This window comes from Anguilla anguilla, chromosome 9 (assembly GCF_013347855.1).
Source record: "Anguilla anguilla isolate fAngAng1 chromosome 9, fAngAng1.pri, whole genome shotgun sequence".
NCBI lineage: Eukaryota > Metazoa > Chordata > Actinopteri > Anguilliformes > Anguillidae > Anguilla > Anguilla anguilla.
In genome coordinates, this window is record NC_049209.1 from 5,043,648 (window position 1) to 5,056,658 (window position 13,011).

Genomic DNA, 13,011 nt, shown 5'->3' on the forward strand with positions numbered 1-13,011 from the left:
GCCAGATTTTTTATTTTTTTTTTACAATTCCTGGACATCACACCACCAGACACCACACACACGTAGGTGAAGTTTGGACTCGCTAACGGGGGGGGGGGGGGGGGGGGGTGGCGCGGATAGGAGGGGGTCAGGATTATTCACAGACTGGGGGAGGTGGGAGGGGGGCGATGGGAATACATGTTACCGTTAACTTGTAGAAATATTTTGAAAACTGGATATTCCTGTCGACAACCGGCCATCTGGCAACCCTAGCACTGTCAACCCAAGCTGCAGAGAGCTTCACTGCCCCATCATTCCACCCTCAACCCCCCCCCCCTCCCCCCCAAGATGTGACATTTCTAATGTCGAATGCTCTACTCACTGTTTTACAACAAGTGATACCATTGGACCTGCTGTCTTGATCAGGTGAGTTGCAGCCAATGAGGACCTTGCACTCTCTTCCCGTTTCTCTTCTTCTGTGTCTCTGCCCGTCTGCACACTGCACAGCTGGAGACTGCGAAGGGCAGGAAGTTCAGTCTGAAACACAATGGCTGACAGAATGCCAAACAGCGATTGAGAGATTACAGTGCGCACGCAAACGCGGGATCGAGGCACATTGTGTCCCGGGCACTTGACGGCTGACTCCGACACCGCGAGATATGATTAATCTCTGCAGACGCGCGTAATAAATGTTCCTCGCACCCGGGGCCACAGGCAAACAATGGAACCTCTCTTTTCTTCTGTGACAGATCCCCCGTGTACGCTCTCGAAGAGCGAGTTCCTTTGTGACAGTTGTGTCCACCTCGGTTCCCGAGAACAGATGGAAATGGTTCTGCCATTTCCGTCTGTTATTGTTCAAGTTATTGTTCAAATTATTGTATGCACTTTCCAGTTCCGTTCCGCTTTTAACCCCTTTCAGCTGTGAGGTCACAAACATGTGATTAGAATGTTCTTGAACATTCTAATGCTGATGTAACAATCAATTCTGGTAATTGAGAGCAAATGAAGTTCTAGAATGCTGACTTAACATGTTGAAAAACAAGCATTAGAAAAAAACGCACCCTTCAAAGGGTTAAAGATATTCTTTCAATGAGTTCCGTTCCAATCAGTGATGTCTCATGCAACGTATACAAACTACTAAGTCAGGCCAACAGTCCATCTCCACTTGTACTCGACATCTGCTTCAAGTCCTCCTACAAGAAGTTGATAGCCTTTTTTGTCAAGCCACACATCAAACTAATAACCCGATAGCCCCGCCATAATCATCCACAATGATAAAGTGACTGGCGCTAATTTAGCTCAGATGGTCGGCAGTGATGTTTACAAGTGACATTCACATCTCAGCCCAGCTATTTAGGACCTTGTGGTAGCATTTTCAAATGTTGTACAGGAGACATTAGCTCGAAGCAGTGAGACATGCATTAAAAATGAGCAGTCATGTGAATGTTCATAACTTAATAACATAAATAGTGAAATAGCACTAGCACTAGCATGGCATAGCGATGATAATGTTTTGCTCATATTTAACATGTAAGGTTAAGGTGAGAATGTTTGGAGACAGTTCTTCAGCCGTATCCCACAATGCACTTTGGTGACATTGCAGTGCCCTTCGTGTGCAAATAGCCTGTAAGTGCCCGGCTCGGATTTACGCTCCTCATCGGCACCCGAAATTGAAATCGAGTCGCGAGGGTTGTCACGTTGAGTCTGCACAGTCGCCGGGGTTCAAAATTTTTTGACAGCCTCAAGAAAATTTGTAAGCGGGGTTGACAGAGAAAGGCGGTTTATTTTTGAGTTCGGGTTGTTATACGATGACTGTCTCCTGCAACTTCGGTGAATGATTTGGGGGCACTTGGCGCTTCTTTCTCATCTGTGCGGGTCATCTGTGGAGGCAGCGTATCATATTCATTTGGAGGCCGTTTAGTGGATTCTGGTGTCGTGACTTTCAAGCCACTAGATCATGGCAACAAAGACTCCATTTTCAGCATTAATTAAGGAGAGCGGTGACTCTAAACCCTTACACCCTCAACGAGACCTTGAGTTCTGTCAGCATCATTCACACTTAATGCCAATGGTTTGAAAAGATACAACGTTTAAATTTATGCTGCTATAACTTGACTTGTTTTTTTTGGTTTTTTTTTAAGAATGCGATTAGGAAATCAAACATAATGAAAAAGAAACCACACAAAAAAATGTTTGTGGCTGTTAAGAAGACTTGACCACGCCGTAGGGTAATGTAAGCAATGGTCTTGCCTCATGCAAACACAGTGCAATGTAATACACGTCTTCCAACACTGTCCCACTTTACTCGCTCACTGTAATATAAAAGATAACGCTCGAGGCTCGAGCAATATACACAACTGACAGCTGCAGACTACCCCCCTCCCTGACAGCCCCCTAGCAGGACCGTACCTGAAAACAAAATCAAAAAGCTTTCAAGAAATTTTATCCCTCTCTCCAATAACCGAGGGCACTGACCCCGCCCCGCAACTTTTGGCTCCGGAAAGAAACACTTTTTCCTAAGAGTTTCTAAATCTGTCCCATGGTGGCAAAAAGAAAGAAGATGGACCTGGTCAGCTGATACAGCAGCCACAAGTGGGAGGGGGGGAAACCTGCACAAAAGTGTCATGAGTAAAACTTGGCTAACTATATAGCTAGCTAGCTAGCTAGGCATGTCCTCACCTCTGTAACGTTCTTTGTTGTCCTCCGTGTGTCCATACATCTGTATCGGTGGTACGAGCTAACTAGGTTAACTAAAGTAGGCGAAACGCTAACATGTTAGGGTTAGCTAAAGTAACGTTAGGCGATAAAGCTGTGCCTAAAAATCTTGTGCCCTTCGAAGTAATAATTTTGGGATATGCACCTGCGCATGCGTCCCACTAAACGAAGCACCACCTGCGCATGCGTCCCACCAAACGTCCCTCTCAGGTCGTCCGTGAGTGAGTGAGTGAGTGAGTGACCACAATTTGCCACGCATAGCCCATGGCGGCAGTTCCTGCGCGCCGTGGGAAAAAAGCAAGTTAGGACAATACCCACGCCTCCCTCCTGCCCATGCCCCCCCGCAATGATTGATTGACAGGTTGATTGATTGCTTGATTGATTGAAAAGCTGGTGAAATTAGTAGCATGGTCAGCACAGTAACAAGGAGGGTGATAAAGAAAACCCAGAATATTTCAGAATGATCGCTTCTCACACAGTGTCACAGAATTCATTTCAGCTTTGGTAGAGACACACTGCTGGACCGCCTAGGCTTTTGTCAAAGCTGTGGTCAAAGTCTCACACGCATGCTAGCTACACGACATGTCAGCCTGTCTCTCTCTCAAACCCCCCCCCCCCCCCCAATCCTACAGGTCTGCTCTCACAGTCCAGACCTGACTTCCAGGGTACCTTGGCAACCCTTTGGCATACTATGGTATGCTATACCCTCCTACATGTGATTTAATAACATAAACTAAAAGAACATTTACTGGCCAAATTGTTAATCATATAAGACACAGGGACAAATAAAGAAACAGAGAATAAATGCAGCGATATGGTTAAGAATCATTCCCCACAGGGCTTATGTGTAATCCTTCCAGTGAAAATGTCAGGTTTGTTTGATTATTCTCCACTTGATTAAAAAACAAAAACTACAAAAAAAAAAAAAACTGATGAAATGACAAACACAAACACAAGGCATAATTGAAGTTTCCCATTTTTGTGCATATTTTACATTTTGATTGGTTCTGGTTATGGAAAAATAACACCAGCTTTAATGAAACAAAAACTCACACAATTATCTTAATGTCCTCCTCGGCTTAATTTACCCAAAGCTCGGTCTAACAAGCAGTTACCAGCTATTAAAAAAATATATATATATATATATAAATAAGGCTCTGCCTCAAAGCTTACCAACAGTCCTTAAGAAAATAAAATAAATAAATCCAAATAACTGTTCTGAACGAGGTATTAAAATAAGAGCACTAATGATGCACGCGCAGAAGTTCAAGAGCACCGCAGGGTCTCTCAGACGAAGACTCAAAGAGGGGGACGATGGCGACGGCCGTGCTCCTGGAATAACAGTGTGTTGCAACTCCAGCATTTCATTTGCCGTGCTTTGGTCATAAAAAATAATAATAATAAAAATAAAAAATAAAAAAAGAAGCTTTTTATAGCGTCAAGTGGATCGAGTGAATGAACATGCTCTCGCCGGCCATTTAGTGAAATTGCCGGAAGCTTCCGCTCTCTCCGCCGAATCCGGAGTAATTAGTCGCGGCGAGGCCCTGTTCTCCTCGGAGCACGCTAGTGTTTGAGCAAACGAGGGGTGTCGGAGTCCGAGGCGACTCGCTCAAAAAAGCGTGACTCATTTCTTTTTTTTTTTTCAAAAACGTACTAATATTTAAAAGCCTCAACGTCTGGTGATGAGGAAGCAGGAAGATTTGAGGCGTCGCCTTGTGAACATTTTTTCGTTTGTTTGTTTCAAAATTAACGCTTACGTTCGATTTTATGGAGGTCTCATGCGCATGAACGTTCTTTTTTACATTCTTTATATTCCTTTTTTTTAGGGTTTAGATTAGAGGGTTAAAAACCTTGGGTGAGGGTTAGGGTTAAGGCTAGAGTTAGGGTGCGGGTTAAGGTGAGGGTGAGGGTGAGCTGGGTCTGCCGGGGATCAAATTTCCTCCGGAAAGTTCTGTACGAGCCGAAAGGAATTAAATGTTATGTCTTTCTGAGCATTACCGTGCAAATTTCACAGAGGAAGAATGAGGGATTTTGTCTCCTGTGGGGATTCAGACAGGGCGGAGGTGGGTGGTGGGTGTTACTCCCACACAGCAGAAATGCAGTGAACCTCCATCTTTAATTTAAGCTTCTTCTGCAGAGAAGCCCGTTTACCAAGGACACTGTGTGTGTCTCGTTTCTTCCAGATTTTTGTCTTTTTTTTGTGTCTACAATAGAAATGCTTGTTTATATGTCAGAATGTATTTGCAAGCACACACACACACACACACACACAGGTGATGAGTCATCATCAGTGAGATGTGCTTCTCTTCCAGTTTCTGTAAGCTTTCAGCTGTATTGTTGTCGAAAGTTCTGGAGGTGTATAATGGTCGCTGCGTGTAGCGTAGATCATTAGCAACCTGTAGTGCTTCTCCCAGGGAGTGTCACAGTCCTGACTCTGTGATTCAAATTAATGGAGAAAAAGAGGAAAAAGGGAGAAAAACTGCTTCAAAAAGACTAAGAACAGCGCTGCATCATGACAAAACTGATGTTGCTGTTAGCATATGTGTTCCTTCCTGTCATCACTGAAACGTCTGAGCTCTAAACTCCATCTGTTTTGCCTGAACTCACTGAATTGGATGAGTTGGTGAATGTTTGATGAGGAGTCATCACTTTGTTCTAAACTTCATTTCATCTGACTGCAGGTTTTTCCTTTCTCTCATTCTCTCCCTCCCTCTCTCTTTCTCTCTCTATCTCACTTTCACAAGCACACGCACACACACGCACACACATTACATTACATTACATTATAGGCATTTAGCAGACGCTCTTATCCAGAGCGACTTACACAACTTTTACTTAGCACTTTACATTGTATCCATTTATACAGCTGGATATATACTGAAGCAATGCAGGTTAAGTACCTTGCTCAAGGGTACAACGGCAGTGTCCTTACCCGGGATTCGAACCTGAGACCTTTCGGTTACAAGCGCAGTTCCTTACCCACTGCGCCACACTCCGTCCTACACACAAACACCCTGTGTAAATTTGTACAAAATTTTTATTTTGCTTTGGAGATCATAAACAACTTTGATAACAGCCGCAAATTGTGTGTTAATTAAATTATTCAAAGCTAATTGTTTTTGCAGAGAAACTGATAATCAAACTGATATTCTAAACAGCTTTCCAAGCCCTTGTCAAACTGTTTGATTCCAAATTGCAGTTGTGAAGCTGAGTTCCCCAGCAAAGACTAGCAATCAAAAAAAAAAAGTATATATATTATCTCACAGGGCACTTGTACACATAGCGCATAGCTACTCCTGTCAAAAAGATTCAATTAGATGATTCAGGTGGAAAGGGAAAAAAACATAAACTAAAAACCTTTTTCTTACTCTAGGTCTTCTATGATGATAAATAGTGTGTTGTTATTGCTGCTGCTGCTGATGATGATGATGAGGATGACACAAAAGAGTAATCAAATGAGTAAGGCTTCAGTGAATCCTAATTTGGTTGGAGCTACTGTGTCCCATCAGTCTTCCAACCATCCATCCATTATCTATACTCACTCATTCCTGGTCAGGAGGTGCTGGAGCCTATCCCAGCATGCATTGAGCGAGAGGCAGGAATACACCCTGGACAGTTTGCCAGTTTGCCATCGCAGGGCACGATCAGTCTTTGATAACTGAATTTCCTCTGTGAAGAAACGCATTATGATTCGTTCCAATCAAGCCATCAGTGACACTTGATATCACCACTGACTCCCCTGTTCACTCCGCCCCCCCCTCCATTACTAGTAAAAATATATAACTAAATTAGTTCTGTAAGTTAATTTTGTTATTTATTTTGCACTTGTGTAATCTGACATTCAATCTGCTGATGTTGACATATAGAGAAAAATATAGTCAAGCATTTTGTTTTTGTTAATAGATTTAACGTATGGATGTAGCATCCAAAAGGGAGGCTCTTGACCCTGGCTTGTCTACAGCAGCTCATAGGGCATTTCATCAACCCTTTAAGGGATGATTATCAAATATGAGATTACGGTATAATGCTCTTAACTGAACATTCTAATGCTGATGTAACAATCACTGCTGGTAGCTGAAAGCAACAGAGTTCCAGAACACTGACTTAGAAGGTTGGAAAGAAGAAACATTCCAAAAAACCCACTCTACAAAGGGTTAAGGGGGGTGGGAGGAATGGCTGATGGTGTTATGCAATCTCTCATACGAAAACGATGTGCTTTGTCAATGGCCGCTTCGAGGGCTCACTTTCGGTCTTAATTGTTTCGCGCTCGCCTGAACAGCCCCCCCCCCCCGCGTCTAAATCAGGAACCGAACGGTGCGTGGGCCGCACGGCGGGTGGTCCGTTTGTCACAAGCCCTTAACGTTCATCCGCAACGCAGGAGCGCCGGAGGTGACTCCGCCCACAGTCTGCCAAGGCCTTGTTAAACAACCCCCAATCCTCCGCAGCTGAGAAAGAGCTCCATCTCTGCAACCCCACCAGCATATTAAACTGGGTCCTATTAGGCAGCCTCTTGGTCTGGAGTTTCTAAAATGTTTTATTTATTTATTTATTTATTTATTTATTTCTGCACCACCGGCAGTTCAGCCTGTTTGTGTTTTTGAAAGGCTGCCCCATCGCCGAGCGTCAGGATTTTGGAATGAGCGGAGTCCACGGCGCGGGCCCTGTCTGATATGGATCAGCTGTGAGTCTGGGAGGGAGGCCGGGCATGCACTGGTACGCGCGGTAATGAAACTGCGAACGTCTGACCGCGCGTGGGATCGATCTCACAGGCGGCGCACACACTTCAGACTGCAGCGGATCCTGGAAGGCCAAGGCAAAAACCTTGAAATCTGAAGCCATCGTGTCCTCTGCGGTACTGATTTTATCCATCGTTAGAGACTGAAATATTGGGCCTTAAGCACACACACACACACACACACACACAAACACACACATTCGCACACATGCACAGACACATGCACACACACGCACACACACGCACACGCAGACACACACTCACACAGACACACACACAACACACACACACACGCACGTGTCACATTTTTGTCATAACTGAGTTCACATCAGAGCGCTCTTTGTTACTTCATTGCTGTGCAGTGTCTTTTCTCACTCTCACAGTTCTTTTCCTTTTCTCGAAATGGAAGAACATAATGTATTATAACATCCAGCCCGCCACAATAATCCACTGCAGTATGTGTTCAACAATTAAATAAGGGAGCAAGTTTAAAACTCTGCACTGTTCATTTTGCACCATGGCAACCTGTTTTTGTAGGTGAAAATTCTCCTCCAAAAAAAATAAGTAAATAATAAAACACCCAGTCCCCCCCCCCCCCCCCCACCCTATTTCCATGTCTCCTGAGGAAGTGAACAAAATTGACAAGCGTGTCTGCTGGGGCTGGGAATGATGTGCGTAAGTGGGAGTCGCGCCGAGCCCCCTGAGCTGTCACGCTTCTGCTTTGAAGAGGCCGAGTTTCGGAGAGCTCCTGCTCGAGCCGTCCCCGGCTGTGCCGCGCGCGGAAAGGGAGTACAAGGGGCCGGCAGCAAGGACAGGGCGCGACGCAACCGAGGGAAATTAACCCTCCGATGAGGAGGGCAAGCTTTTCAAAAGGGTTTTTTTTTCTTCTCCAAAATTCTATGTCAGTGTTCTATAACCGTTGCTTTCAATCACCCACATCTACCCAGATAGCAAAAAAAAGAGAAGAAAAACCATTATTGCAACACTCCCAACAGGTCTGCGAAAAGGTCATGGTGACTAAGCATGACCAGAGGTGTACGAACACATACAGATGTATTTTCAGAAAAGTACACTCTACTTCCTGGAACCCTGCAAATAGCCTGTTTCCCTCTGGCCGGCAGAACCTTAGCCGTACAGGCAAATGCGTCAGAATGAAACCCTAAACCACCGTGTTGAAAATGCAGGTGCTAGACCAGGTAACATTAAACGTAGGCTGATAACACTACAAAAGCTTCGCACTAAAGGTGTGGGAACACTTTCAAATGTATTTTCTGCCACCACTTCCCATTTATGGTGCACAATGGGTTCAGATCACACTTACTGTACGTGTGTCTGGAGCTCGAAAATCGCATGCGAAGTGTGATCTGTTTTTTTTTTTTTTTCAACCGACGGTTCTGTAGGTCAAAATCCAGAGTGAGAAATCCCTACGCGCTCCGTTACCACGAAGGACCTCTGGTTGCTGCGGCGGCAACCTGAATTTTTAGGAAGTGGCTTAGTGTCATAGCTACAAAGGGTTGCTTAGAGTGAGGCCTCGAAGTGGGGCATTTTACTCCTGATTGTGCCTTACTTTGACCAGCGTTCTTTAACCTGATTCTCTTCAGAAGATTCATCTGGCTGTATTATCGGAAATCATTAACAATGTAAGCCACTGTACTTGACGTGCCGTGTGAATAATTTAATGCTGAAGCTATGTTCAGATTAAAGCCCTGAGTGAAATTGCTATTTGTTCAAGGATTACCGGTTTGAATTTAAGTATTAGGACCCCCAGGACGATGATGAATGCTTAATATGTAATGGCAGGGGGTACGGTCCTCACTGAAACTCAAACTTCAGTTACGTGCACATTACTCTGAAATGGAGACCAAAGAAAGAGGAAAAAAAAGCTTGCTAATTGTTTGCACTTTTCCGTCCAACAACAAATATCTCGGTCGAATCTTGCCGTCGAGGCTCAGCGGTTGCCAGATCGGAGGGAAGAGGATTTTGTAAAAGGGTTTTTGACTCGTGTCATGTCTTCTCTCTCTCTCTGTCTGCTGGTCCCCAGAACAGCTGAGTGGACCCACTGTCATGCAACATTACGCACACAAGACCCAGCCATGCACTTGCTCTTCAGAAGCAAATCTCCCTGACCGAGCACTTTACTGGTACAGGCACAATGGACCATTTTATTATTTTTTTTATATTTTTTTGTGTTTTTATTTATTTATTTATTTTTTTGCCGCTTCCTTGACAGTTCGAGAGAGTGCCTTTAAACACAGGAAATATTTATTCGAAACGGCAGCTCTTGCGTGTGGAAAAAAAAAAAATAAATAAAAATAAAAAACTAGGTTGGAACTGGCACGAAAAGAAAGAAAAAAAAAACAGTCGCGTTGCTACAGCGAAGACTTTCCAGTCGCTTTGGTGATAAGGTGAAAAGACAGGGCTTTCCGCCACGCTTCTTACGCGGCGATGGAGACGTGGGCGGACAGCGGAGCATGATTCCTTCAGCGATTTAGCTTAGTGACAGGCTGAGCTCCCCCTGAAAACACTAAGTATAGGTGTACTTTGAAAAATTTTGGCTCCAACGACTTTATCTTCCAGCGCTACCTATTCCCCCTGCTTCAGGGTCATTGTGTTCCTCCACACGCTCTTATCCAGAGCGAATTACGCTGCTTTTATCCCGCTGGATATTTACGAAGAAATTCAGGTTGGGTGCCTTCCTGAAAGGGCACAGCAACAATCTGCTACCTAGGAATGGAACCTGCAACCTCAATGTCAGAGCACAACAGCACAACAGCAATCTCCTACCTAGGAATGGAACCTGCAACCTCACCTCTGTGTTAAAAGTCCAGTTCTCTAGCCATTCTGCTACACTACAGTCCAGCCTGACGATGACCTCAAACAGGTAAATGTACAATTCAGAACAGCCACATACAGAGACGGGGGCAGCAGGCGCCTAATTACCTGCCCCATTTGCCCTTAAGTACCTGACACTGTGCCTCTCTGATTTGATTAAATGTATATACCATATATTCAGTACATTAGTATTATTACAGTTGCTGTCATTCATTTTCCTCCATCCGTTTCGGTAAATATATTCTGTACAATACCTGGGTGTCATAAAACAGGTTTTCTAGGTCAGTGTGCCCTTTTCTCATTTTGAGCACCTGCCACTCAAAAGGTCTCTTCCTGGCCCTGAGTCATAATGTTCATCGTGCAGTCATTTTTCAATGGTTTCTATCTTTAGCCCACGACACCACACCCTAATTTTATTTTTCATTTATTGTAAGAGATACAGAAATACTGGCGCACAGAATACTGTGCGCATGTGATTCGCTTTTTTTTTTTTGCTTTTCTTGGGAAAACGTGCTTCCCTGACTTTTGTAGGTCACATTATTGCAGCTTGACATCCTCGCCCGATAAATAATTTCTGAGACGTGCTCAAAAAAGGTTAACGTTAAATAAATTAACCAGCAAGCTCTGCCTAACAAGCAGCCACCACAGCATTCTCTCATGCTGTAAAAAATTTAAACCGACTCTGTGTCGTGAAATCTCCAACATGCACATCAATAATGGGAGCGACCATAATTACAAACTCATGGATCATAAATTTGCAATAAATATATTTCAGTTGGCAAAAAAAAAAAAAAAAAAAAAACACAGGCAAATCCTACTCTCTCACTCCAAAGATGGCATTTAAACCAGTAGAGATACCCACGCGGTAAAGTTTAAGGCTTTAAGTAACTGTTTTATTTACTGCCAAGGGAAGCTCCTGCAAGCTAGTTTCTCTGAATCAGTTCCCTCAATTCACCTGAACTGTTATGTAGGTAAATAGCCCTGTTAAAAACACGGAAGGTTGTAGCGTTAGGTCAGAATTACACAGGAGAAGGCATGGTTATATGGCACTCCCAGTGGTGAAGGGTTGTAACTGCACTGGGCAAGTCGCGAGGATAGTCAGTGTGATAGGGACGCCGTGGTTAGTAGATCTTCTTCCAGACCACAGGAAATAAAACGACGCTACTTTGGTTAGCGAAAGGATGCATCTGAAGACGTTAGCAGCCGCGGCTTCAAGGAGAGAAACGCAAATCCGCATTAATATGAACCATGAATAAGTTAAAAGACGATCTATTTCTGGTGCTTTTAAAGCCTTGCAAAAAGCATTTTGAAGCATTTCTCATGCGCTACTGGGAGAGATGAATGATTAATAGATATTTAAAATAAATAAATACGTGACGCACTTTCTTAAACTTTCTATGTACAGCCAATATCTATAAATAATTCACTCTGTGGGGTGCAAGGAAAGCTGTTTGGACCACATGGGCATAAAACAGTCTTCTAAGTAAAGCAATAAAAAAAAGTCAGATGGACCTATTTAGATCGAGGTTAGGTTATAGATTTCATTAATAGCAAAGGAGGCTTTTGGCTTTGGCCCTTATTTGGTGAACTGTTCAAACCAGCAGCAATCTGCAGATTGTGGAACAACGTTTTCCATTTATTCACATTGGCGATGTGTTGTCAGGTATTCAAAGCCTGGTCAACTTGAGAACAATGCTCACTCAGATCTGCCAGCTTTTGAATAAATGTCGGTGAGAAGCTTTGGAAATAATTTGAATATTTATGCATCAAAATAGTCATGTTCATCGTTTTTGTTAAACACCCACACTCACAGATAGACAGAGAGAAAAAGAGAGATAGAGTGAGAGAGAGAGACTCAACATAGTCACTTAGAGAGAGAGCGAGAGAGAGACTCAACATAGTCACAGAGAGAGAGAGAGTGAGAGAGACTCAACATAGTCACAGAGAGAGAGAGAGAGAGAGAGAGAGAGAGACTCAACATAGTCACAGAGAGAGAGAGAGAGAGAGTGAGAGAGAGAGAGACTCTTAACACTGTCACACACAGCTGGACTTCTTGAGGCAAATGGTCGGCCATGACAGAGAATAAGGCAAAGATGAAGGTGCCATGATGACAACAACAATCTACAGATGCTTCGCAGGGGAAAACCTGACGGAAGTAAGACGACGTCACTGGGCACACAGTAACTCAAAGGGCGGGACTTCCGGGGGAAAGAAAAGGATGTCAGTGGAGAACGTGTGGCTCGCAGTGATTGGACGATTTTAACGCCCATCAAGTCATTAAAGGAACCAGCTGAGAGTCTGCCTATGGAGTTCCGAGAGGAAGCTGAATCACCTGTGGCAAATTGCTCTTTCAGTGGCAAATATCAGCTGGTATTCTGTTTATGTATGTGTTAAGAAGAAGAAGAAGAAAAAAGAAGAAGAAGAAGAAGAAGAATAAAAAGCACACATAGCTTAAGAGCCCATGAGGGATGAGAGGTTGTGCTGAGTAGGTGTCTAGTGAACTTTCCACTATGAATAAGTTCACATTTAATTGAGCCCATTACATGTTTTGTTTTAATTTCTGCCTGCAAGTTTTTTCCTTGGCAGCCGGTATAAACTGTGCCAATCGATGCACTCCCACACAACCCCGTTTCTGCTCAGTGGCGTTTTAATGCATTTTATTAATCTTGTGGACACGAGGCATCCCGTGCCTCGTGTATCTTAAAGAGCTTCAGCGTCCTCCAGTGGCCCCAGGCTCATGTCCGCGCGCT